Genomic DNA, 25484 nt, shown 5'->3' with positions numbered 1-25484 from the left:
ATCAAAACATACATTTAGCCTGCATGCACGTAAAACTTGTTTACCAAACCATGTATGCATAATAGGGTCCTACTTTTCTAATTGGTTGTAGGTATGTTGCTCTTCCCTGGGGAAGCAGTAGCTAATTTAACAATTATTTCAAGTCATTTGCTACATACTAAAATCTGTCTACCTTAATGATATATAGCCCCGTAAGAATGTGTGCTCTATGACGTATGAAGTCGCTCTAATAGAACAATACAGACTACAATAAGGGCTTGTATTGTAAATGTTATGATTTGTTGTATCAATTGGTTAAATGGTCATTCATATCTCAAATGATCTACACCAAATGGTTAGATACACATCGAAATCATTAATTATACTAAATGTTTTCCACAATATATATTTCTACTATTGTCCTGTTTTAGACTTGTCAAAAGAAGTATTGGATGTATTGGAAGATATTGCAGTCTTTTCAATCCGTGCTGCTACAGACATAAATGTTCCTACGGAAAATGCACCTATGGATACGGCAACTGAGTTCAGGCATCTGATACTTACAAGTACTAGAAAACCTGAAGCGAAAATAATGTTACTTTAAATGTAGGACTTGTAAAAATTAAATGAAAATTATTATAGTTTTTGCTGTTGTTATCAAATAGTCCGTTTCTATGTATGTTGGCGTTTGTTTTCGTAGCAGTTTAGTGTTTCTGTTGTTCCGTTCTTTTCCTCTTATAGTTGATGTGTTTCCCTCGGTTTTGGTTTGTGACCCGGATTCGTTTTAGCTTAATTGATGTATGACTATGGAAGAGCGGTTTGCCTTTATTTAAATCATCCTTTTTCGCTCAAAGTGTTTTTGCACATTCTTAGATAAGAAATAACGATCAATTTTACAGTTGGAAGAATGACTGTATTCATTGCTTAGTGTGTGTATCGTCAATTAGAAAGCTTTTATATCCTTTAGTCACACTTATTTTCGACCGAGGGATTGCTGGATGTGTTGAAAAGTCACCTATATATTGTTAAAACTGCACGTTATCATCTTGAAGCTATCTTTTTATTGTATAGTTTGTTGTCTGTCTCATGTATCTCTCTTTACAGTCTAAAATCTCATTGATGCATATCAGTTTACATAAGAACGATTTGTTTGTTTTGCTTAAACATTTACAGTTAGGATGATTTATCAGTGATTGTCTCGACCGTTTGGCATGCATTGAAGTTGAAATGAGCAATTTTGTGTATGTTATTTTGACTCGTCTTGTGAGTTTGTCTATCCCTTTCGTATCTTCCGCCTCGTTTTTATCTATTAGAACACGTTAAGGGGGGGGGGGGGCGTCCACTTGTATGAACGGTTTGAACACGCGTCTTAAAACATCAATTTAATATATTATCAGACTTTTCGATTTTATACTAGTATAAATAACATTTGAAATTTACCTAAAGAAAACATAACGTCCTGCGTTATTACAAAAAAATCCAAGCATCATGACGAGTTCCAATTCTGGTGCAGGATCTTCATACGCTTTCGGAGTACCCCCCGATGTGGGTTTGGTTCATGTTGATATTATTTTAGTTTTCTATGTTGTTTTTGTGAGTTTGAATGTCTCTCCGGTAACTTTCACCTCTATTTGTCAACAATAGAACGTAACGTACAACAAACAGATGAATTGCACGTTGAAATTGAGATATTTCATTTTAAACATATCGTTATCCATGCGTATTGAATAGTTTATTCTTATAGTAGATTGCTTCTCTAAAATAATGCCGTACTAACGATTCAAAATTTTAACATAGCATGATTATTTTGCGATAAAATTCTATTAAAACTTTTCAAATTCTTGTTTTAACATACACTGTACATGTATATGCGTATTGTTTTTAGTGGAATGATTTATAAACAATGTAAAATTAAACCCACACAACACTTAGTCTCATAATGACCTAGTACCACGATACGTTATGTTCCAATACAATAAACCTTCTACTGTATGTAAACAATAACAATGTTGTATTATAAAAACCTTAAATATTTAACTTAAAACCACTGAAAGTTATTTTACGAAGCTAGATTTCTCTTATACTTTTGGTACGGCAAGTTATTGTATGAAGAACCCAAGAAAATAATGTTAAACTTGGCGGAACATAATGCATGCCAAATTCGGGAAAACTTGCACGGTTAATCAAACGAGAACGTTTGCTTCAAAGAAATCAAGTACGACAGCGAGGAAAATCGTCTGAAAGTTTTGGTCTTTTTTAACAAGTTTTAATCCGCAATATTTACTGCTGTACATAAAACAATTTGTTTAAATGAAAACATTCTGCGAGTATTTTATTATATTAAAACGTTTGCAGTGCGTTAAAACTGTTAGTACAAACATGTAGATGAAGCGCTAACAAATATCAGTTCACAATTTTACAATTCTTTGAAGTTTACTAAAATCTCCTACTAAAATCGCCTATAGAGGTTCCAGTCACTCATCTTTAAAGTGGAAAGTGGTTGGAATTAACTTGACACATACGACACACAACCTACAAAAACTAATGCTGTCATTAACATACAATTCGGTTCTTTGGTCAGGTTGTTGTCTTTTTGACACATTCTGCATTTCCTTTGTCAATTTTATTAAAGACAAGTTTTATTTTAGTTTTTGTTTTACAAATTTTAAAGTACATGTAAACAAAATAAATGTTTTCTTCTTCCTTTCGTAAACAAATTCCTTTATTCTGCAATGGTCTGTCTGTTAGGCCCTGAATAATCAAACCAACAAAGAAATGAAGACAAATCATCAATTATAATTAGAAAATACGAGATACAGTGGAGATAACTTCTAACCTCTCAATAAATCTGTCAGAATCTGTCAGGAGAACTGTTATAGGACAGTGCGTAGAACTGTCAGCCTGACACCTTTTAGTCAGTTCTAGCTAGAACAGTTCTAACCTAGAACTGATTTGGTCAGTTCTACCTAGAACTGATTTGGACAGTTCTACCTTCAACTGATCCTGACAGTTCTACCCTAGACCAGTTTGAGACAGTTCTACCTAGAACTGACAAAATCTGACAAATTCTTTGGTCAGTTCTACTTCTAGAACAGTTCTACGGTTAGAATTGATTACAAATTCTACGGCTAGAATTGATTTATAAATTCTACGGCTAGAATTGATTTATAAATTCTACGGCTAGAATTGATTTATAAATTCTACGGCTAGAATTGATTTATAAATTCTACGGCTAGAATTGATTTATAAATTCTACGGCTAGATTTGATTTATAAATTCTACGGCTAGAATTGATTTATAAATTCTACGGCTAGAATTGATTTATAAATTCTACGGCTTGAATAGATTTATGAGATTTAAGAACTCTTTGTCTAAATATAAGGCTTCGGCAAAATAGCGACTAATATTATATAGAGTTTTGCTATTTTGCCGGTTTTATTTCAGATTTTTAATGAAGATAACATGTTTAACCCCGCCGTATTCTGCATGTATGTGCCTGTCCCAAGTCAGGAGCCTGTAATTCAGTGATTTTCTTTTGTTGATGGGTTACATAAATTATTTGTTTTTCATTCATTTTTTGTACATAAATTCGGCCGTTTGTATATATCCAAGTGCAACATATACATTGAGCAGCAAAATTTTCTTATTTTCAAGGCAGCTAAATTCAAGTGCAACATAGACATGATAGACATTGAGCTGCAAAATTTTCTTATTTTCAAGGCAGCTTAGTGCAACATCTACATTGAGCTGCAAAGGTTTCTTATCATCTACATCCGATTTAACCTGGATAGATGCACGCTTGATAAAGCTAGTTGGTCTAGCAAAATATTGCGTTTATTTTCATCATTTTGTAAATATTTTAAACATTCTAATATTTACATACTAAATAGTGTGTTAAAATTACATTGTTAGGCAATCTATATATATACATGTATATACATGTTCTGAAGGTCATGCAAGAAAATGAAATATTGACAAATTATATCCCATTTTATAAGACACCACAAATATTCCCTCTGGATAATCATGGTAAGTTATACCTGTTTCGTTTTCAGTATATAAAGCCAAATCCGTTGTTGATGTTATCATGCTGATGTAAACATGCTCCGTGTATGTTTCTGAAATTTTATACAATGGAAGATTAGAAGAATTATTAGCATTTCTAAGAACGTATTGTTCAAATTGTAAAATGATCTGTATTTAATTGAATGTTTATCATTGTTTATACGATTACAATTCCACACTAAATAATAATAATAAAAATGAATAAAACAACTAAAACAAAAATGTTTTTGACATTTTAAATTAAGCATGTTTGTTTTAATCCGCTATACTTTTTGGACCTTTTGGATTATAGCTCTTCATCTTTTATATATGCTTTGGATTTCAAATATTTTGGCCACGAGCATCACTGAATAGACATGTATTGTCGAAATGCGCATCTGGTGCAACAAAATTGGTACCGTTGATTTTATTACTACCACTGGGTCGATGCCTCTGCTGGTGGACTATTAGTCCCCGAGGGTATCACCAGCCCAGTAGCCAGTACTTCGGTACTGGCATGAAAATACGGATTTTTTGTGTTATTAAAATTTGCTGTTACAAAATATTATAAATTATTATAAATTAAGGAATGTATCTCCCTCATGCAAAGCTCTGATTCCTTTCACGAATTTGGCTATACTTTTTGGACCTTTTGGATTATAGCTCTTCATCTTTTATATATGCTTTGGATTTCAAATATTTTGGCCACGAGCATCACTGAAGAGACATGTATTGTCGAAATGCGCATCTGGTGCAACAAAATTGGTACCGTTGATTTTATTACTGCTGTACATAAAACAATTTGTTTAAATGAAAACATTCTGCGAGTATTTTATTATTTTAAAACGTTTGCAGTGCGTTAAAACTGTTAGTAAAAACATGTAGATGAAGCGCTAACAAATATCAGTTCACAGAAGATTAGAAAAATTATTAGCATTTCTAAGAACGTATTGTTCAAATTGTAAAATGATCTGTATTTTATTGAATGTTAATCATTGTTTATACGATTACAATTCCACACTAAATAATAATAATGAAAATGAATAAAACAACTAAAACAAAAATGCTTTTGACATTTTAAATTAAGCATGTTTGTATTATACTTCTCTCCTTATAATAAATATTTTTGAAATATAATACGCAGAGGCTTATTTTATAATCGAGGGCAAATCGAATATTCATTGACACAGACATCTGTTTAGTTTCTTAAATAAATATAGAATCTTTTGGATATCTATGAACTATTTAATACTGGTAAGTTTTTGAAAGCTAATCACTGAGTGCTAAATGTATCTACAGTCATAAATTGTGAACAGATAAATTGATTTCATTTTATGCATGCTTGGTTAACTTCTCTTTGTGGCTTCTTTATGACACCTTACATTACATTGTGTTTACTTGGGTTTGTTTCATATATAAAACAGCATTAATTGAGACTCATCATGTGTTAGTCAAAAATTGGTTTACCTTTTGGCAAACATCTTAACAGTGTCTCTCGTAAATACCAAAATACTCACAAACATTAACTTCCTCAATGCTCTATAATTACAGAACAGTGCAGATTGAAACTATTGAGTTTTTTGAAGAAAAACAATCTATTATCATTTCTTAATTCAGAGTTTATCCATTTGTTTTTTTTTTGTTTTTTTCGTATTGTGTTTGTTTTATTATTTATCATTTTAAAATACATGCAATCCATGTAAGATGTTTACTTTAAACTGATATACTATGGATTAATTAATCTCCGTTATTACCAATTTCATGGATTGAAGTATCTGATTTTGTTGTCTTTTTACTGATATGCTTTGTTGGGTTTTTTTTAAGATCTGAATGCAATCCTAAAGAAAACGTATACATCGATGAACATTTATATTTGTTGAACCACGAAATCAACTTAGTATTGGTATACCACAAATAATAATGAACCGACAGAATGTGAATATATGAAGTTTAGAATGAAATCAGGGATGAAATTGTAAATGTTTATCTTTTCTAAATCTTTACTTACCAGTTGTCATTTCAGAAACCGTCTTCGTTTGGAACACTATCGGCAACTGCATTGACCTAGAAACAACCAAGTTCTTATTAGTCATGCTATGATTTGAGTACTGAACATTTCCGCAAAAAATCAAACTTAATAAACAAAAAATGAATCTCATGTTGACCATGGTTTAACGCTGCCAACTTGGTTTTAAATGTCTCTACGTGTTATGCTTTAGCTTATTCATTATTCCAGAATTTAAAATGTAGATGACTACAAGCTACAAAGTTTTGAATTCGTCATGCAATAATTTCATATCCGATAATGGTAGACTCTACTGATTAATCGTTCTTGTGGCGACACATTTGTGTTTTTAGGAGACATTAACTTACTTCAATAATTAACAAGATTTTACTTTTAATTATAAGGCAGATGATAATTGGAAATGTTCTTTTACTTCACTTTTACATTGAAACAATTAATAATCTAATATTTAGTTAAGATAAATAGAAAATTATTATATCAAACATGCATGTTAATAGATGATTAACTATACATATATCAGTTGATCAATGTAATTATATGATATAATTATCCAATTATCAGAATTGATAAACAGACACCATGGATGACTTGATTTGTATTTTACTCCAACAAATAACAAATGATGTTTGTGATACTGAGTTACATAAATTCTTTCAAACAATAACAACAACAAAAGTTCAAACCCAAATTGTTAGTGAATAAAAATGTGTTTTATGACGATTGAAATAATCACTGTATCAAAGCTGGGCGATCTTAAGTTGATGCACTTTAGAACGGTTTGTTCAGCGATATTTCAGAAATTACCGCTTGTATATCCATAGTCTGCATAAAATTAAGATATTTTCGTCAAAATTATCATGTGGACTATAAGTAAAGAATGATAATCTGCCACCAAATTACCAATGAAAGTTCAAGTATATCGAATCTACGAGCATTTTAAAATCATTAAAAACATATTAAGCACAAAAGTGTGTGTCTAAAATTATACTGCTACCAAATTTCCCGTAATGCCATGTATTTTCATTGAGTGTTAACATAAATTATGTTGATAGTATATTACACGTAGATTGATAAATCATTTTTAATTTCATACCCAGCACAGTGCAATATAAACGCTTGTGGAATTTTGCTGCATTTAAAACGCTGTAAACGGTACAAACAATATCGTGTAATTTCACACCAGACTTGCATGCCAAGCATTTTTTTTTTAACTTTATATGAGACCTAAATTACACCCACAAGAATACAACACTGTGGATTGCCAATGAGACAACGCTACATAATAGACCAAATGACACATACATGAACAGCCTTCAACAATGAAAAACAAAGCTCATACCGCATTATTAACTATAAAAGGACCCGGAATGACAAGTGTTAAAGAATTTAAAAAAAAAACCAGCCTAATGAAAACACAATGTAATGAACGAAAAATAACAGATCTAAGGACAGGCACATACACCAGCTGGCGACAATGATTTGACAGTTCAACTTACGATCAAACTGTAACGATCAGCTTAACTCGCCATGGCTATAAATAGAATACATCTAATAAAACACGAAGTTGACGTTGACATTTAAAGAAACGAACTATTTGAAAACAACTGCCATATTTCGGCCTTGATCCAGGACATTTTAAGAAAAAAACAATGATAGGTTGAATATGGTTTTATGCCTAGACATACATGCATTAATGTGAAATTGTATTTGACTTTACATGTACATTGTTAAAAAAAACCAATTTAATATTTACTGGAGGTAAATAATTCACTGTTTATTTTAATCAAACGTGCATGTTAATTGATGATTTATTGAACAAGTTATATTAACACATAAGTTCAATTCATATTATTTTTCTGTATGCAATTGCAATAAACTATTCAAACTTGGTTATCCCAACTTTGTAATTTTACTTACCCAGTTACGTGTCGTCAGTTTCGTGTCGTTCATATTATTTTTTTTGGTAAATTTGTTCCTCCATTTAGTAAATTTAACTATGTTAATACACCAATACTGTGGAATTAGCTTGATTACGAAATAAACGCATGGGTGAACCCAGAGGAACTTACAACAGCAAAGATTAAAAATAATTACCAAGAAACGATCCGCAAATAATAAAAAAAGAACGAAATCGACTGCATGCTTCTATTAGTTATTTCTCTTCAACCATGCACTACAAACCAGTCTGAATTGGTCTGAAATTTACTTGATAATACTCGAATGTAGTCTGAACCATACTTAACCGTCTGAATTTGTACTTGACCAGTACTTAACCAGTTTATGCAAGTCTGAACTATGCTCGACCTAGTCTGAACCGTACTCGACCTAGTCTGAACCATACTCGACCAAGTCTTAACCAACCTAGATCTATTTTGTGTATCTATCAACTGAATTCGATCAATTTAGGGAAAAAAAGAATAAAAAAGAAGTTTGAACATATTTTATTATAATATGAAGGCTTTTTAATCTCGTTCGCTGCACTCACTCGACATTAACCTTCATTTTATGTCTTGCAGCTGATATTATACTATATCAATACGCAGACAACCTGATAATCGGTACATATTAGTAGGTTCTGCTAACACTGGTTCTTGAACAAGATTCTTTATATAACTTTATTCAATTATCAACATACTATCTCTCCAACCAATTTTCATGACCATGGTGTTAGTGAAAGGCATTTTAAAAATTATTTGGACTACAAACATAACAGATTATTCAACAGATACCATTACAGAAACAACGAAATCAAATACCTGAATGTTGGGTGTACAAAATACCGAGACACGTCGTATAGGAATGCAAATTTACGCTCGGTATAACAGTCATATTTCGAAAATGCTGGTTTTAAAAAACATTTTTTTTTTTTATTATTTGGACAACAAAGGATAAGACATAACACATCAATCAACCGAAATCAGAAACATCAAAAAATAAATAAATGACAATTGGATCTACAAAATACCGAGACAGGTCGTATAGCACTGAAATTCCCATAAGGCATAACAGTCATATTCGTAAATAGTTTACGTTTGGTGCTTATCAGACAGGCGACATATATGTTAAACCTCAATCTTAGACAGTTCAGTAGGTTTAATGGAGCTACCATTTGATTTGTAGCATGAAAAGGGTGGGGGCTGGTATGCAGTTTGAAAACAAAGCAGGACAGGGGTTTTGAGTAACTGTCAAAAAAAGGCATGAAGAGAAAATTCATAAAAAAACGATAGTATGACAACTTATTATACAAAATGTCAGAATAAACAAAAACAAAAAAAAGGGCAGGCGATTAGAGTAAAAATATCAAGGCTGAACAGAGATCACAACTAAAATAAATGCAGGACGAAATTGGTCATAGTAGCTCCTCCATAAAAATCAAATGGTAGCTCCTTTAATTAATAAAATAAAAATCTTACTACAACACAAATAGCTAGCACTGTCCCTTGAACCATGAAAATGTGGTCCAGGTCAGATAAAACCTGCAAAATGATGTGTACTTCTTGTAATCCGAGTATCTGCTAACCAAATACAAATCATCAAAGTGTTTAACCTGCTGAATAACAAAGCGTTCTACAAACGTTTACAGCGGCTCTTTTTATTTACCTATTACGTTATTTTATATGGCTGTATTTTGTCCAAGGTTATAGTTTCTCTAATATTGTTGACACCTAACCGTTTGTTTTATTAATTTTATTGTTATGATGTCAAAGATATAATTTATTCGTTCAGTGTATGTTCACTTATTTTTGCTAATATGTCTTTAACTGTGTTAAACCATTTCAATTGATATTTTATAGTGTGTCTTTTCTATGTTGTGTTGTTACGCTATTGTGTCAAGATGGGTGAAAGTTGACACTTATCAAATCGGTTAAACCCTCTGCATTTGTTTGCACCTGTCATTAGTCAGAAACCTGATGTTCAGTGGCTGTCGTTTGTTGCTGCAGTCAGGGTTCATAAGTGTATCTCCTTTCTAGTTTAAATCTTTATATAAATTAAGTGTTGCAATGTAACATGCATCGGACATTTTTTTACTTGAATAATATACATTTATTCCCCGTGTCTGAGGGAGATATGTTGATTTGTTCACCCAAAAAGATTCATATTTGACGAGGGTGATCAAATCTTCATATCTCTCGAAGCTAAGGGAAATTAATGTTTTATACAACTGCTTTTGCTTTGTTTACAATCAAAATATAAGACATGAATAAGTACATACTTTTTTTTCTTATCCATTTGTTATCCGCTCGTTTAAATAAGTAAATACGACATACGCATCAATATTGATACACAATACGGCTCAAAATTAGATTAATACTCGTTGTTTACGCTGGAATAAATCTCGGACTAACTACATTAGTATAATAGTCCAAGAACAAATTGAAAACAATAATGACTTAACTTACTTTCTAACGCTATTTGATAAAAACACCGTCGAAACATAATGAACATTAACCGCGCGTAACGTCATACGATCAGGTCCCAATCTACAGAGGGGAATATGATGTTTAGAGGGGAATATGATGCTCAGAGGGGAATATGATGTTTTGTTCGATGTCACATGGACTGGTCTCAACCAATCAATAACTGATGGAACTATTAAATTTAACATACAGTGGAATAATGTCACTTATAGTTTGACAAAAGCAAGTCAGTTGCCCCTAGAAGCAAAAATGCCATTAAATGTAATTAAACAGAAAAAAAATCGGCTTTAATAATTGTGTTGACCGCACTACGAACGACCAATTCGTACTCTTGACAGTCACGCACTTTGGGAAAAGATCAAGTCAAAAAAAGATTTTTATGAAGTCTTGAAAGTCAAATTTATTTTTTCCTGCGCATGAAGGCTTCACAGGAAAATTCAATACATTAATATTATTTGAACTAGCTTAGGAAGTAATTGACACGTTGGCTCTCAAACTAAATAAATAGTATAATCGACATTACCATTAGCATGCAATATGCAATATGCAATCAATTGTGTTTTTAAAGGATGTTTGTTCTTCGCAACCAATGAAAACCTATATTCATACTAAAAAAAAGGTAGCGACACCTTCTGGGTTCCTTCGAAAATGGACTTCTTTTTCAGCAAAGAGGTACTAGCTGTCAAATTTATGGTCACCGATTTGACTCAATTTTTCATATTTGATTTAAACCAATGTAAAACATTTATCCAAACTACCAAAAGTCTAAAAAAAAACAGTTTACAGATTATGGGGTAGATAATATATAGGTTCGTTTCATGTGTATATTAGTCATCTAATTAACAATCGATTTGACCTCAGATGACCATATAAAAAGTAAAAACACAAAAATACTGAACTCCGAGGAAAATTCAAAAAGGAAAATCAAAAGGCAAAAGGCAAAAGGCAAAATCAAAAGTCCAAACACATCAAACGAATGGATAACTAATGTTTATAAGGGATGTAAACATCAATAAAGATATGAATAGATTAAACCAACACGTGCGATTGGATTTTTATAGGTCTGTTTGATTTTATTTTATAGATTAAAAATAGATGTTTTTCATTGTTTTTAACCGTATAAGAATGATTTTATGTGCATGGAATTAGTTATCAAATGATTTACCGTCGTTTCACTTTCATTGTTGAAATTCTTTTTCTTTAAATAGCCAGTACACGTACAATGCATGCGTTGTCAATCTCTAGCATAGGGTTAAATTGTAATTCACATGAATACGGATTTAAAGTGGTCTACTCATTCACTTGCAAGTGAATTACTAATTATCAATGTTACTTAGCGTAATTTGACAAAAATTAACCTTTTTGGCTGCAAAAAGCGAATTGTTATTTCACTATTTAACTTTCATTATTGATTGAACAAAAAAAATCAAACTTTAGATTTTTTTTATATATCTCGTAGCTAGTGCCCCTTTAACGGTTCTATTCACAATCTTAGTTTGCCACACTCAAATGTTTTGAAACTTATACACAAAACAATTCAAATGACACGAATGAGAAAACTAACGGCATTAATTATGTACAAAAAATGAACGTAAAACAGATATTTAACACATCAAAAAACGACAACCACTTAATTAAAGACTCCTGACTTGGGATGGGCAGTAACCCATTAAATTCTAAAATCGGATCTTGGAATATTGTTGTCAAATTAAAAAAACAAACTTAACATAATTTTACTTACACATGAACGTTCATCATGTACATGAGTCCGTCAATACCTGTATCTCGGCATTGCACACGGTCAAGTTTTCTCTGACTGTCAGTGTCATTTTTACCCTTAATCTGTTGGACATTGATGTGTACTGATTGAACTAGACATTTTAATATTAGATGCATGAATCCATCATGTGTTTTTGTTTTGTCCCACTTTAACATGGGGATTATGTTTTTATGTAGGTGCATTCGTCTGTTTGTGACCTATACCTAATCATTTCTATGTCAAATGGTGTTTTATGGAGAGTTGTCTCGATGTTAATCAAACCACATCTTCTAATTTTATATATATATAGGTTAGCATGAGATGTTTAGGTTTTGTAGTCCTATGTATTTGTGTTTATATGTTTTGTTTTTACAGAAACCTAAAGACAAGCGACCAAATGTGTGACAAAAGGAGCTACAACAGTTTCATCAGTTAGTTCCAAACATCAATCGACTACTAAAACCCAGGTGAAAAAATCAGATTCAGCATCAACCATGGCACAACCATCCAACGCCAAAGTAAAATCTCAAGGTCAAACTAAGGTGAAAACAAAAGTTCTTCCCAAAAAAATCAAGCATCTAATTCTGTTAAGCAGCCAGACGGAAACCAAACCCACGTCAACACATTTTTTTCTCCTGCAGCTAACATTTATCTATCTCTTCAACATCCAAAACAACCACTTACATTCCAACTTTCAGAAAAAGCCACCGATATGGTTCAGAAGAAGATAGCAAATCTAAGAGATTTCTGATTTGAGTATACCTATTGACTGTAGCGTATGAGTTGTAGAGGACCAAATACCAGACCCTGTCAAGTCATAACAAGCACCAAACTTGTAACATCTCAACCGAAAAAAAAACAGACTTACCAGTACCCAACACCTCAACAAATGCTTCAACTCAACCTCCAATAAATGTTTCATCTTCAGATCAACCAGACTTGCCATCTGTTATAGGGTTCAACATATCAGCTTTTGAAAGCTTTGTTGCCAACATAGACATGCAAAAAGGTATTCTACAAAACAAAGACATCCTTGAGAGAATTGAAAAATTACTTCTAACTAAAAATTGTATCCCTAGCCCTGATTCTCAAACTACCACGCCAATAAAAGTAAAGATGCCTCAACAGTATTCTACACCAGAACATTTTACAATTTCAACAATTGAACAAGATCCTGAATCACCACCATCATCTCCACTATACATAGCTACACAATTGCCAGACCTGACCCCAATTAGACAGGTATCAGAAAAAACAAATCATAAAAAATCCGATAATTCACCTGCAGCTACCTTTGTAAATATATCACTTGAAGATCTGTATCTGTATCTGTATGGTTACGTCGTAGCTACCAATTCTGGCTTTAATACAACGGGGTGAAGGCGCCGTCGATTTACTGACGTCTCGTGAGAGCAGATTTAAAGCTCTCAACGCTCGTTTTGCGCACAATAGTGTCCTCAAGATGGTTCCAGTTAATAACTGTGGACACAAAGAATGAGTTGGAGTATTGCTGAGTTTTACTGGTGGGAATGTCAAAGCACCTAGTATTGTTCCTCACTTGTTTTTCCACTATGTTTGTTGCCTGGTAATTTTCAAACTTTTTCGCTGTGATGGTTCGTCTTGGTCTGGCTGGTTTTAAAAAGTCGTCTGGATCGATAGCAGGTACCAATCCCTCAACCACCTTGTACAAAAATATAAGTTTTTGGCTAGTGCGTCTGGCTTTTAGTTCTTGAAGTTCCAGTTTGGCGAGCATGTCTGTTACGCAGCCATCTTCTCTGGTTTTGTAGTCGCCTGTTATAAAGCGTGCTGCTTGTCGTTGTATACGCTCCAGTTTGTTTGCGTCTATTATACTGTAGGGGTCCCATACTGTTGCCGCATATTCCATTGTTGATCTAACTAAGGCAATGTAAGCCGTTTTCTTACATTCCTGTGGGCAGTATCTTAAATTCCTTCTGAGGAAGCCAAGGGTTGAACTTGCCTTTTTTGCAACATTTGTTATGTGTGTGCTCCACTTCAGGTCTTCTGATATCTGCACTCCTAGGTATGGGTTGTTTTGAACTTGTTGGAGTATCTGGCCGTTGAGTGAGTAGAATCTCTGGCTTTTGTTTTTGATGCTCAGGATGTAGCATTTGTTAGCGTTAAATCGCATACCCCATTTATTTGCCCAATCTTCTAGGTTTGCTAGGTCTTCTTGCAGCAGTTTATGGTCTTTTTCTGTTTTGATGGTTCTATACAGTAGGCAGTCATCGGCGAACAGCCGTACTGATGACTTGACAGTGTCTGGGAGGTCATTTATGTGACATAAGAAGAGAAATGGTCCAAGTACTGTTCCCTGTGGAACTCCAGAGTCCACTTTTACTTCTTCAGATTGTTCCCCCTCTACTACAACTTTCATCTTCCTCTGTGTAAGAAACATATTTAGCCAGTTGTTAAGTGGTCCTCGGATTCCATATTCTTCCATTTTTGATAATAGCTTGTTATGTGGCACAGTGTCAAAAGCTTTGGAAAAATCAAGGATTGCAATGTCAGTTTGTAGTCCGGCGTCAAATGCTTTCATGAAGTCTTGCAAGGTGACTAACAGTTGTGTTTCGCATGAATAGCCGGATCTAAATCCATGATTAAGTGATGTTAAGACTCTGTGTTTATCAAGGTGTTTTAGAATATGCTTGCATATGATGTGTTCTAGTAGTTTGCAAGGTACAGATGTTAATGACACTGGTCTATAATTTTCTGCGGCGTGTTTGTCTCCCTTTTTGAATACGCACGAGATGTTTGCGTTGAGCCAGTCTTCGGGTAGTAATCCAGTGTCTATTGATGTTTGGAAGATGGCAGTTAGTCCTGGTGCTATTTCTGATGCACATTCTTTTAGTATTCTGTTTGGGATACCATCTGGTCCAGATGCTTTTGATGGGTTTACATCTTTAAGTAGTTTTTCAAGACCTTTAGTTGTTATAATAAGTTGTGGTATTGATTCCTTGATGTATTTTGTTGTTTTAGGTATTGATGTTGATTTGTCAATTGTGAATACCGATCTAAATTGTTGAATTAGTATTTCAGCCTTCCCTTTGCTGTCACTGACTAGCTTCCCTTTGTTTTTTAACGGTGATACTCCGATGTTATCTGTTTTTCTGGATTTGATATACTTCCAGAATGGCTTTGAGTTGTTTGTTTCTAGGCCTTTGATGATGGTATCGTTTATGTATGAGTATTCTGCTTTTCTGATTTGCCGTTTTACTTCCTTTTGAAAATGTCTGTAGTTTGTCCACTTTTTAGATTTTTTAGCTTGGTGGTATAGCCGTTGTTTCTTTTTGAATAGTTTCCTAATTTTGTGGTTTATCCAGGGTAAGTTATTTTTGGAGCGGATTTCTTTAGATGGGATATGTTTGTCCATGCTTTTAAACAGCTCTTTCTTGAAGGTATCGCTCATCTCTTGTGCGTTTATTTCGCGGTCCTGCATCTGTCGGATTTTTGTTGATGTTTTTGTTATTTCCTCTTTAATGCTGCTCTAGTTTGCCTTAGAGTAAATATAGCACTTCCTGGGCTTGCTACGCTGGTAGTACGGTTTGGTGTCACAGTCTGTAACTATCATTTCGTGGTCTGATATACCAGGTGTGTTTTTTTATGTTTTGACAAGTGATGGGTTTGTAGTTAGTACTATATCAAGGAGGTTGTCTTCTCTTGTTGGTTCTTCATGGATTTGAGTAAGATGGAAGGATGCTGTTATTTCCATGAGTCTAGTTTGTATCTCCTTGTCACTTGAGTTGTTCGGGACTGACATTGATTCCCAGTTTATATCTGGACAGTTAAAATCTCCAGTTAGCATGATGTTGGTGTTTGTATTTGACATCATTTGTAATGATTTCTCTAGTTCGTCTAGGCATTTCATGTTTCTATGTGGCATGTAGAATGACCCAATTAGCAGTTCTTTTTTGCCTTTAAGGTGTATTTTTACCCACTCTATCTCACAATTGGTGACAAGACTGGACTGTTCAACCGATATGATGTCCTTGTGGACCAAGATGAAGACTCCCCCACCAAGTGTTCCCCTGTCGTTTCTGTATGCGTTGTAGTCATCTGGAAATACTTCGCTTGATTTGATAGCGTCTTTAGTGCTGGTTTTCCCTGGTTTTTCTCCTTTTAGCCAGGATTCTGTTCCACAGATGATGTCGGGTTTGATGTAATTTATGGCTGCTTTAAATTCTGAGGTCTTGTCTTTTATGCTTCGACAGTTGACAGTTAATACTCTCAGGTTTCTTTTGGTGTTCAAGTTAAATACATTATTGCTTTGTGTTCTACTTTTGTTGCTATAATTTTTGGAATTATTTGTTGTTGAGGATTGTGTTTGTAGTCTTGGGCTGCTGGTCTTTAGAGGGCTAAATATGCTTGATGACACAGATTCGAATGAGATTTCATGTGTTAATGGTTCGTAGTAGTTTGATGTGTTCATTTCATAGCTGTGGAATGTAGAAGATGAGACATTTATACTTTCACACTTGCAGCAGAGCCATTGTATGTTTGATCTTTGGAGAAGCTCGTAGTCAACTGTACATAGTTCGATACATGATCTATGGTGCCATATGTCACAATCATCGCAACAAACCCCGTCGCACTTCCATGTTACTGGGTGGTCACATAGTCCACATGGGTATATGCTCTGTTGTTTCCCTCTCGGTCCCGGGTTTAGTTCTATATCGCCTCCTAGTATAAGCAATAATAGTGTGAGGTGTTGCTTCACATTTGATGTTGTTGTTAATGTGATTGGTTTCCTGCCTGCTGTTGACATGATTTTATTTAGTACACAGGTGAGTAGTTGTTGATTTTCCCATGTTTTACTAGTTGTTAGCTTTGTTCCAATGTTGTATGTTAAGCTAGTTAGAAATATGATATTTATTATATTCATGGTGTTGTTTTACTCTTCTGTTGTTGGTGTTGATAGTAATGATGTTTGTGTTTTCCGTCTTGGTATAGCGCGGAAGAGCCCGTGCTGACCAGAGATTTAGAACACTATCTATATATCAACAGTTTTGTCTACAGATGAAGAGTTCCAGTATTAAATGTTTTGGTTGGTCTTGCTTGTGGTGTTCAAGTTTCTTTGTGTATTCAGTCCAGGTATAGCGCGGAAGAGCCCGTGCTGACCTGGATGTGAACGACACGTGTTACCAACAGTCTGTCTGTGCTTGGATTGCTATTTTTTTCAGCCAGGTTTGTGCTAGTAGGTTTGTTGGGTGTATTCCATCGGCATATAGTTGAAAGTTGTAGTAGCTTCTGTTTGTTTCTGTTCGGTGTGCTCCTTTTTTGTACTTTGATCTTACTTGTAAGTCATTTCAGAACTTTGGAGTATGGCTATTAATTGTACTATTTATTTCCTTGACTTTGTTATTTAATTTGACAACTTGATCTGCTAGTTCTTTGTCTTGTGAGATAAAGTCGTCTGGGTTTTTATGGTGTTTCCTCTTATTCCAATGGTATATGGAGTAGACTGGTGTTTCTAGTATGGTTACCCTACAGTTATCAAATTTTTGGATTAATTCAATGCATTTATGGTAGTATTGAATGGTGTTGTCTATTGCATCATTTCCATGTGTAGTGATGGCTATGTAGCCTTTGTTGTTTGTGGTAAGGTCACAGGTGCCGAACCATATGTATAACCAGATTGGTCCTAGGTCATTTATTTTTTGGCGTATATTATTTTCTAGCCACTTGTATCTGTCTTTACTATTTGCCCCACTTTTGCTCCACCATTTAATTGTGTGTTCTACTTGGTTTCTTGGGTTGACTTTTTGTTTTAGCCAATTTCCTTTGCTGTCTGTTAGTATGACAGGTGTATACCTTTTGGTTGTTGTTGGCGGACTGGTGGTCTTGTTGATAAATTTGACAAGTTTAGCGTTTGACATAAGTTGTTGTTTTACGTTCTGGATTACTTAATATTTATTGTACAAGATGATATGTTGGGAATGATAACCTGCTGACTTTTTAGCAACACATCATCAGTGGTTGGTATTGTGTTTATATATTTGGTAAGTATGGAAGGGTGACAGAAAAACAAAGATGGCGGATCTTGGGCCGTTTGTTTTGCTTTGATATTTTACGATGTCAAAATTCCAAATTTCACAATCAATGTTTGTTTTTTGTGAATATAAGGGTTCACAGTGTTTGTATGTATGTAATTTCCTGCTTTGTACTCTCTAGATGTCGTAGATAAGTTAACTTTTTCTGTTTCTTTCGCTCCGGTTTGAAATTCGTGTCTATACTCTTGCGCATGCGCCTTCACCTTAGATGAGATATAGATGAGATCAGACCACTAACTCCTCCACATGCTTTACAAATGCCATTTCAAGATATAACTTTCAAGGAAATAAATTTACTAAACAATATAGATGCTGGAGCGACCCTCTTAGATGTCTTTGGGCGACCACCAATTCCCACCATACTACCGCAGCGGCTGCATAATAATAAGCATTTTATAACCGATACAAGGTTTTGGTAAATCAGCATTAGCTCTGTGACATTACTCAAACCAGCAGCATTAACATGCCAGCTTTACACTTTACCAGTCACCCCAGAGGTCAACTACTCCACAACAATTAGTGAAGCCATTCTTCAAGATGCACAGACAAAAGCAGGAGAATGTCGTCAAAGATTTGCAACAACATTATTTAGATCCGTCTTTGATGTCAGTGATACGTTTGAAAGAAATGTAAACGGTAAAGTGTTCAGTTTCAAAACCCAAAAAGAACAGATAAACCATACAAAGATGGCAATACTTAAACTCGTAACATTCAGTACTACCCTTGTCCTACATCAGATACAGCAAATAAATGGAAAACAGTAACTAGGGCATAAGACAAAGACAATTGGAGTTTTAACAACTATGTGAAAAACAACTTCAACTTGCAAGCTGTCATGCACCAGCGACCTCTTGTCTGAAACGTGTACATTTTGTTATATATCAGTATGAATGGTCAGATTATGTTTCTGTTTGTGAGAGAGAGTTGTTCCCCTTTTGTCAGTATTTTGTAATTATGTTTGTGACGTCATCTTTGTTTGATTAAAATGTAGAAATGGAAGCTGATGTGTTTTTGTGTGTCCATATGTAATCTACCAGAGCTATTCCCCTAGTCTGTAATATGGTGGAGTGACCTAAACGATCGTGAATAATGATGGTTTATACATATTTTGGATTATATTTTTCATTGGATTTTGGATATTTTTACTTTTAAAGTTGAACGACTGTTCCTGATGGATCTGCCATGCCGCCATGATGCTGAACACTTTTCGTTGTTTTTTTAAAATTTATACCTGAACTTTTATTATTCGACCAACATTTAAATTGATTTTTTGGAAAGAAGAACAGACCATGTCTCGTCTTGTATACGTACTGTCTTTGTGAAGTGTGATGAATGTCAACTATACCTGTATCCCGTCGTTTTAAACCTAAAGCACGTGAGATTATCTCATAGCATTATGATCATGCATTTTATTTCTGTAACATTCGTTTGGATCCTGTTTATACATTTGTTATATGCTAATTTCATTTGACATTATTCAATTTGTATCGGTGATAACTGTATCGCCATGCATACTCAAGTTCCGATTTCATCACATGGAAGAGCCATTTTACATAACATTCGTTGACCCAGATTAACCCGTTGAACTACACGTGTGCCTGATGTGTATTGCGTAATGTTGACTGTATTGCTGTTGTGTTTCATTCAGCCGTAACCTATATTAACTGTTATATTTACCGTATTTTGGTGATAACTGTATCGCCATAGTTTTAAAGAGTTCCAAGAAGACATATTTTAAAGAAACCCTGAAGATTTTTTTGTCCGTACGAGAACATTTTATTTTTAACTATGTTGATTTTATGAATCCAGATACTTTTCATGTTAATTTTGAACTACGTTATTTGTTTACTTCGAATTTAAGCTAAATTGTGAAAGTGTTTATCATTTAGCGGTGTGATATTTATCATAAATAAAACCTTATTAAATTTTAGAGTTTAAGGTCTCTGATGATATTATCAAATGTGTATTCAGCTTTTTATAATGATATCAGCTTGTCTAGTAGGAAATGCCATTAATGTGTGTGTATCACTATGATTGTTTGTGTGAGAGTAATGCGTGCATAAGGTCATCCGAGAGAGGAGTCCGAGATGCCAGACTTTCGGTTTTGCAGCGTTGATACGTTTGTTTTAAAATGGTTACTAGAGTGTGAGAGATTAACTTTATTCATGTAAACTTTTAATTTTGAAATGATTATTTATTGTATTTTTTTAACACATAAACATATTGACCATTGTAAAAATTTAGTAAATTTTTGTTTTGGGGGCGGGATGTTATATATCAGTTTGTATGGTCAGATTATGTTTCTGTTTGTGAGAGAGAGTTGTTCCCCTTTTGTCAGTATTTTGTAATTATGTTTGTGACGTCATCTTTGTCTGATTAAAATGTAGAAATGGAAGCTGATGTGTTTTTGTGTGTCCATATGTAATCGCCTCCATCCATGCTATCAGAGCTATTCCCCTAGTCTGTAATAGCTGTACGATATATATACAAAACACTTGTTGAACATTTAAAACCTATTTATGTTTAATCTGTATAAGGTATCTTGACAAAAAACTCGCACCTTTTCTATTCTGAACTTAAGCATTGTTTAAATGGAATATATATGTGTGAGCATGGATAAATTGCCAATATTGATGTTCTGTGTAAAATGTATCAAAATATATCTATACATTGACTGTATACTTCAAGTTAAAACTGTAATCATTCTTGCAACAAAAAAGTTTAAAGACAAGAAATTTCTATGAGGTGAAATCCTAGCATTGCTTACTAAAAAATGCGTAAAGTTTTATATATTGTATATTATTGTTTAACCAAATTAATATATATACATATATATATATATATTTGTGTTATTCAAGGCTTTTTTCATAGTCTTGTTTCGTGTAAAATTGTTTATGACATTTTAATTTAAGGTTTGACTTTGCTACATGGTATAACTAATTTAATTAAAACATTTCATTTCTGATATTCATGATACATTTGTAATTTACAAATAAATTTACAAAAAAATCTTCTCGTTTGATAGCGTAAGCTTGTTATACCATGTTGGATATGCTCAATCATCAATGTTGTACTGTATGGTGACTTATAGGGACAATCCAATCTTTAAGCTTTCTCTTTAGTTTTATATCTGTATGTATATAACTTATACAACACATGGTCAAATTTTGAGATAAACATTCAGTAAATCATTCTTAAGGTATAACCTCCTTTTATTTATCAAATATTTTGACTTGAAAACTTCTGCTGACACAATACTTTCTGAGAAATTGAACACTTTTTTTCTAGGCAAACGCTACATTCCCTTTCATACATATACAAGAAATAAATATTAAGACTTATTTTATTCTTTCTTACATGAAACATGAAAGACTCTAGTGTCAAATATATTTAAAATGTTGATCATTGTCAGTTTTTAATTATTTACATATTGTATTTATATTCTTGACTTGTATGTTATTGACAATAAATTGTTAATTTCAAACTGTGTTTCGTTAATAACCAGTTGCATTTCCATCAACATCAAGAACTTTATCATTGTTTATGCAGAACTTTGTACAGGTGGTTTATATAAGAGCAACAGGAATTCTGCAGACAGATTATTCCAGTATTCTTGTATTCCATCAGGAAGTTCTTGTTGATTTGAAGGTTTCACTCTTCTTCGTATATGGAATTTAAGACTGCCCATATATTCTCAATGGGGTTAAGATCTGGTGATTCTGGGGGAGTGACTCAGTGGTTAACGTTATTGTCTTGCATCTATTGCTTAGTTGAGCGACTGACATGCTTGGGGTCATTGTCTTGTACTTGCCGGTGTCCATTTGGATATTTTTCCTGTATGAATAGTAGCAATTGTTTATTAAGGATCTCTTGGTAAAAGACGCGGTCCATAATACCAGTGAAAATATATAGTCCGGTATGTCCTTGTCGTGATATTCCACCCCATACATGAACCTATAAAAAAAGAAATATGCACATTAAAGATACACACACAAAACAAACAAAAAGGAAAGGAATTAGTTTCAAAATATAAACTTGGATTTTTAATAAGTTTTAGTACTTCAATATAAAAAAAGAAGATGTGGTATGATTGCCAATGAGACAACTATCCACACAAGAAGTACATTTGTTCTCTCAGATGCTATAGTCTTTTCACCTCTTGCTTTTAATTCTAAGTTGTATTTTAACAAAAAATATTTATAGTGGGCAAAATTTATGCTGCTACTTATACAACAAGTACAAGTAAAGATGGCAAACAAGCAACCCAATTAAAAAAAAAACAGGTGAAATCCTATTTCTTGAATTTATTAGGTGTTCTTTGAAATTTGCTCTTATATAATTTTTAATTGCCCTGCCTTCGCAGATGTCTTTACTAGTCATTTAGGTGTAATTTAATGAACAATGGCCTTTTCATTTGTCTGATAAATCTTCAGAACACTGCTCATTTATAATCCCTCATTACATTTGGTATGATTACCCATGAGACAACTATTCACTATAGTAAAAATGTTAAATTGAAGTTGGTGTAAGCATTATATTGACCATACAGCCTTCAATAATGACAAAAATCGTGCAATGCTGTTTTTAAAAGGGTGCTGACATTAAAAATTTGATACAATTCAACAATCAAATCAATGCTATAATTTATAACAAAACAATTTACCATGTTTACCAACATCATGACCAATATTCCACCATTTTTTTTTAATTTTTTGCGGTCATATAAAAACTAATGACCATGATGACATACATAGACTGAAAACAAGCACTGAAATACAAGATAAAAATAAAATTGAGAATGGAAAAGGGGAATGTGTCAAAGAGACAACAACCCGACCGTAGAAAGAAAAGAAAAAAACAACAGCAGAAGGTCACAAATATTCTTCAATGTAGCGAGAAATTATAAATATATACTAGTTCAGTGATAATGAACGCCATACTAATTTCCAAATTGTACACACGTAACTAAAATTAAAACAATGCAACATATATTTTTCACATGCAAGTGTGAGCAATATGAAAGTATGTTATGCAATTACTAAGCCAAATATCTCATCAACAACCACAAAAAATATAAAAATAAGGAGATGTGGTATAAAAGCCAATGAGACAACTATCAACAAAAGTTCAAAAGAAGTGAATGTACATGGACATGATCGAAGAAATTATAGGCAACCGTATGACCTTCAACATGTTCAAAGTTTGTGTTTCAAAATGTTATACTAAAAAAGCAAAATTTCTACACTTAACTTGTAATTTGTTATGTAAAATTGAAATTGTATCATTGTCTGGGAGCAGATTTGGAGGTTGAACTTTCTAGATTATAAAAATGTGTAAAAATTCATTAAAAAGCTTTCACTGATAAGTATATATAGGAAGATGTGGTGTGAGTGCCAATAAAACAACTTTCCATCCAAGTAACAATTTAAAAAGTAAACCATTATAGGTTAAAGTACGGCCTTCAACACGGAGCCTTGGCTCACACCGAACAACAAGCTATAAAGGGCCCAAAAGTTACTAGAATAAAACCATTCAAACGGGAAAACCAACACTTTAATCTATATAAACAAAATCAGAAATTCTTTTAGCGTCAAATCGGTGAAAATATTATAACTACTGAAATCCGTCAAATCATCCTTATCATGAATAGTCATAGGTCTATAAACATGCTCAAATTGATAGAACATGTATAAGTGGATATTGTTACCATCATTCTTCAACTGAAATTCTTGAAAAAAAGTTATCCCCTATTTAAGTGATTTTGGTGTTAACTTTGATCATTAATACCATTGCTTTCCATATTTTCACTTTTCTATAAATTTCCTACATACATCAATTATCCCTTAATAAAGGCCCTTTATTTAAGAAATGACTGTAATATTTTTTCTGTCTATGAAGAAATAACATAAAAAAATTAGTGCACACTGTTAAATAACCTGCTACACGCGTAATTTATTTTGCACCACATTTTAAGGTTATTTCTTCATAGACAGAAAGAATATTACAGTCATTTCTTATAATTTAATTCTAAATTCCATTTTAAACCGTAAAGAAACATTCAAAACGTTGATGACGCATGGCTAAATTATGTCTATTGCATGATTGGCTGATAACAAAACACGTCAGCCAATCAGAAGATTTGTTACATTCGAAATTATTTTTATATATCAATTTCACCAGTGTGCTTCGGCAGTAAGTTAGAGATAAAGCTTTTAAAAGTACACTTGGAAATTGTTCTGTAATCAAATATTCATTAACTATTCTTACTATCTTATAAACATATATGGAGTTATTTTCTTTCAGAACGTCGGGTCTTTCTTTTTCAGAATCAACCCGGACGATACCATGTTTCAATGGTAAATGCTCCAAGGCATAAAATAATGACCTGTGTAAGGTCATTATTTTCTTTAATAAACATGCAATCTATGATTTAATTTTATCGTCTAATAGCGTTTTGTTGCCGATTCGGACATTTATTTTCTAAATTCAACCAATGATAGATGTAAAAGAAACCGTCATTGTAGACCCGCAATTTAATTTTAGAAACAAATAACGTGACGTTTTGTTGATTTATCGCTATAATCAAGAAACATTATCATATAGGTCAGATGAATTTTAATGTAGACTTTCATAAAATAAATCCAGATTTAACATATTCGTGTGTAAAATTTTGAAAATCTTATTGAGTCAAACTGAATAGGTTGATTGATTTTTGGTTGCTTGATTAACGTCAGTGGCAAATATTTCATGCATGTTCAGAACGATACACACTGAATAGGAAATCATACTGTGACCTACATGTATTTATATTCGTCTTCGTGTCAGTTTTTAACTTTTTAAAACTTATGTATACTTTTTACTCTATCAAATGATCAACTAATAAAATAATCTTATATTCTATTGAATAACGTTAACGTAACTCACGAAAGGGTCGGGTGCGGAGGGTATATAATTTTATCCTGTCTATCTTTTAATAAAATGTATTGCTATTCGAAAGACAATCTTTCTGATTTTTTCATTCGATTCAAGGAAAATGGTTAAATAAATAACAACTTTTCCGCGATAGAAATAGCATAGCAAATATAAAAAAAAAACTAACCCCCTCCCCCTTTTCCATAAGCTAAGTGGTACAATAAATAACTTACAATGTGTCTTGTATTTCTCATACACCGTTATCGGATGGTAACAAT

This window comes from Mytilus trossulus, chromosome 9, assembly GCF_036588685.1.
Source record: "Mytilus trossulus isolate FHL-02 chromosome 9, PNRI_Mtr1.1.1.hap1, whole genome shotgun sequence".
NCBI lineage: Eukaryota > Metazoa > Mollusca > Bivalvia > Mytilida > Mytilidae > Mytilus > Mytilus trossulus.
Note: the sequence above shows the minus strand (reverse complement) of the source record.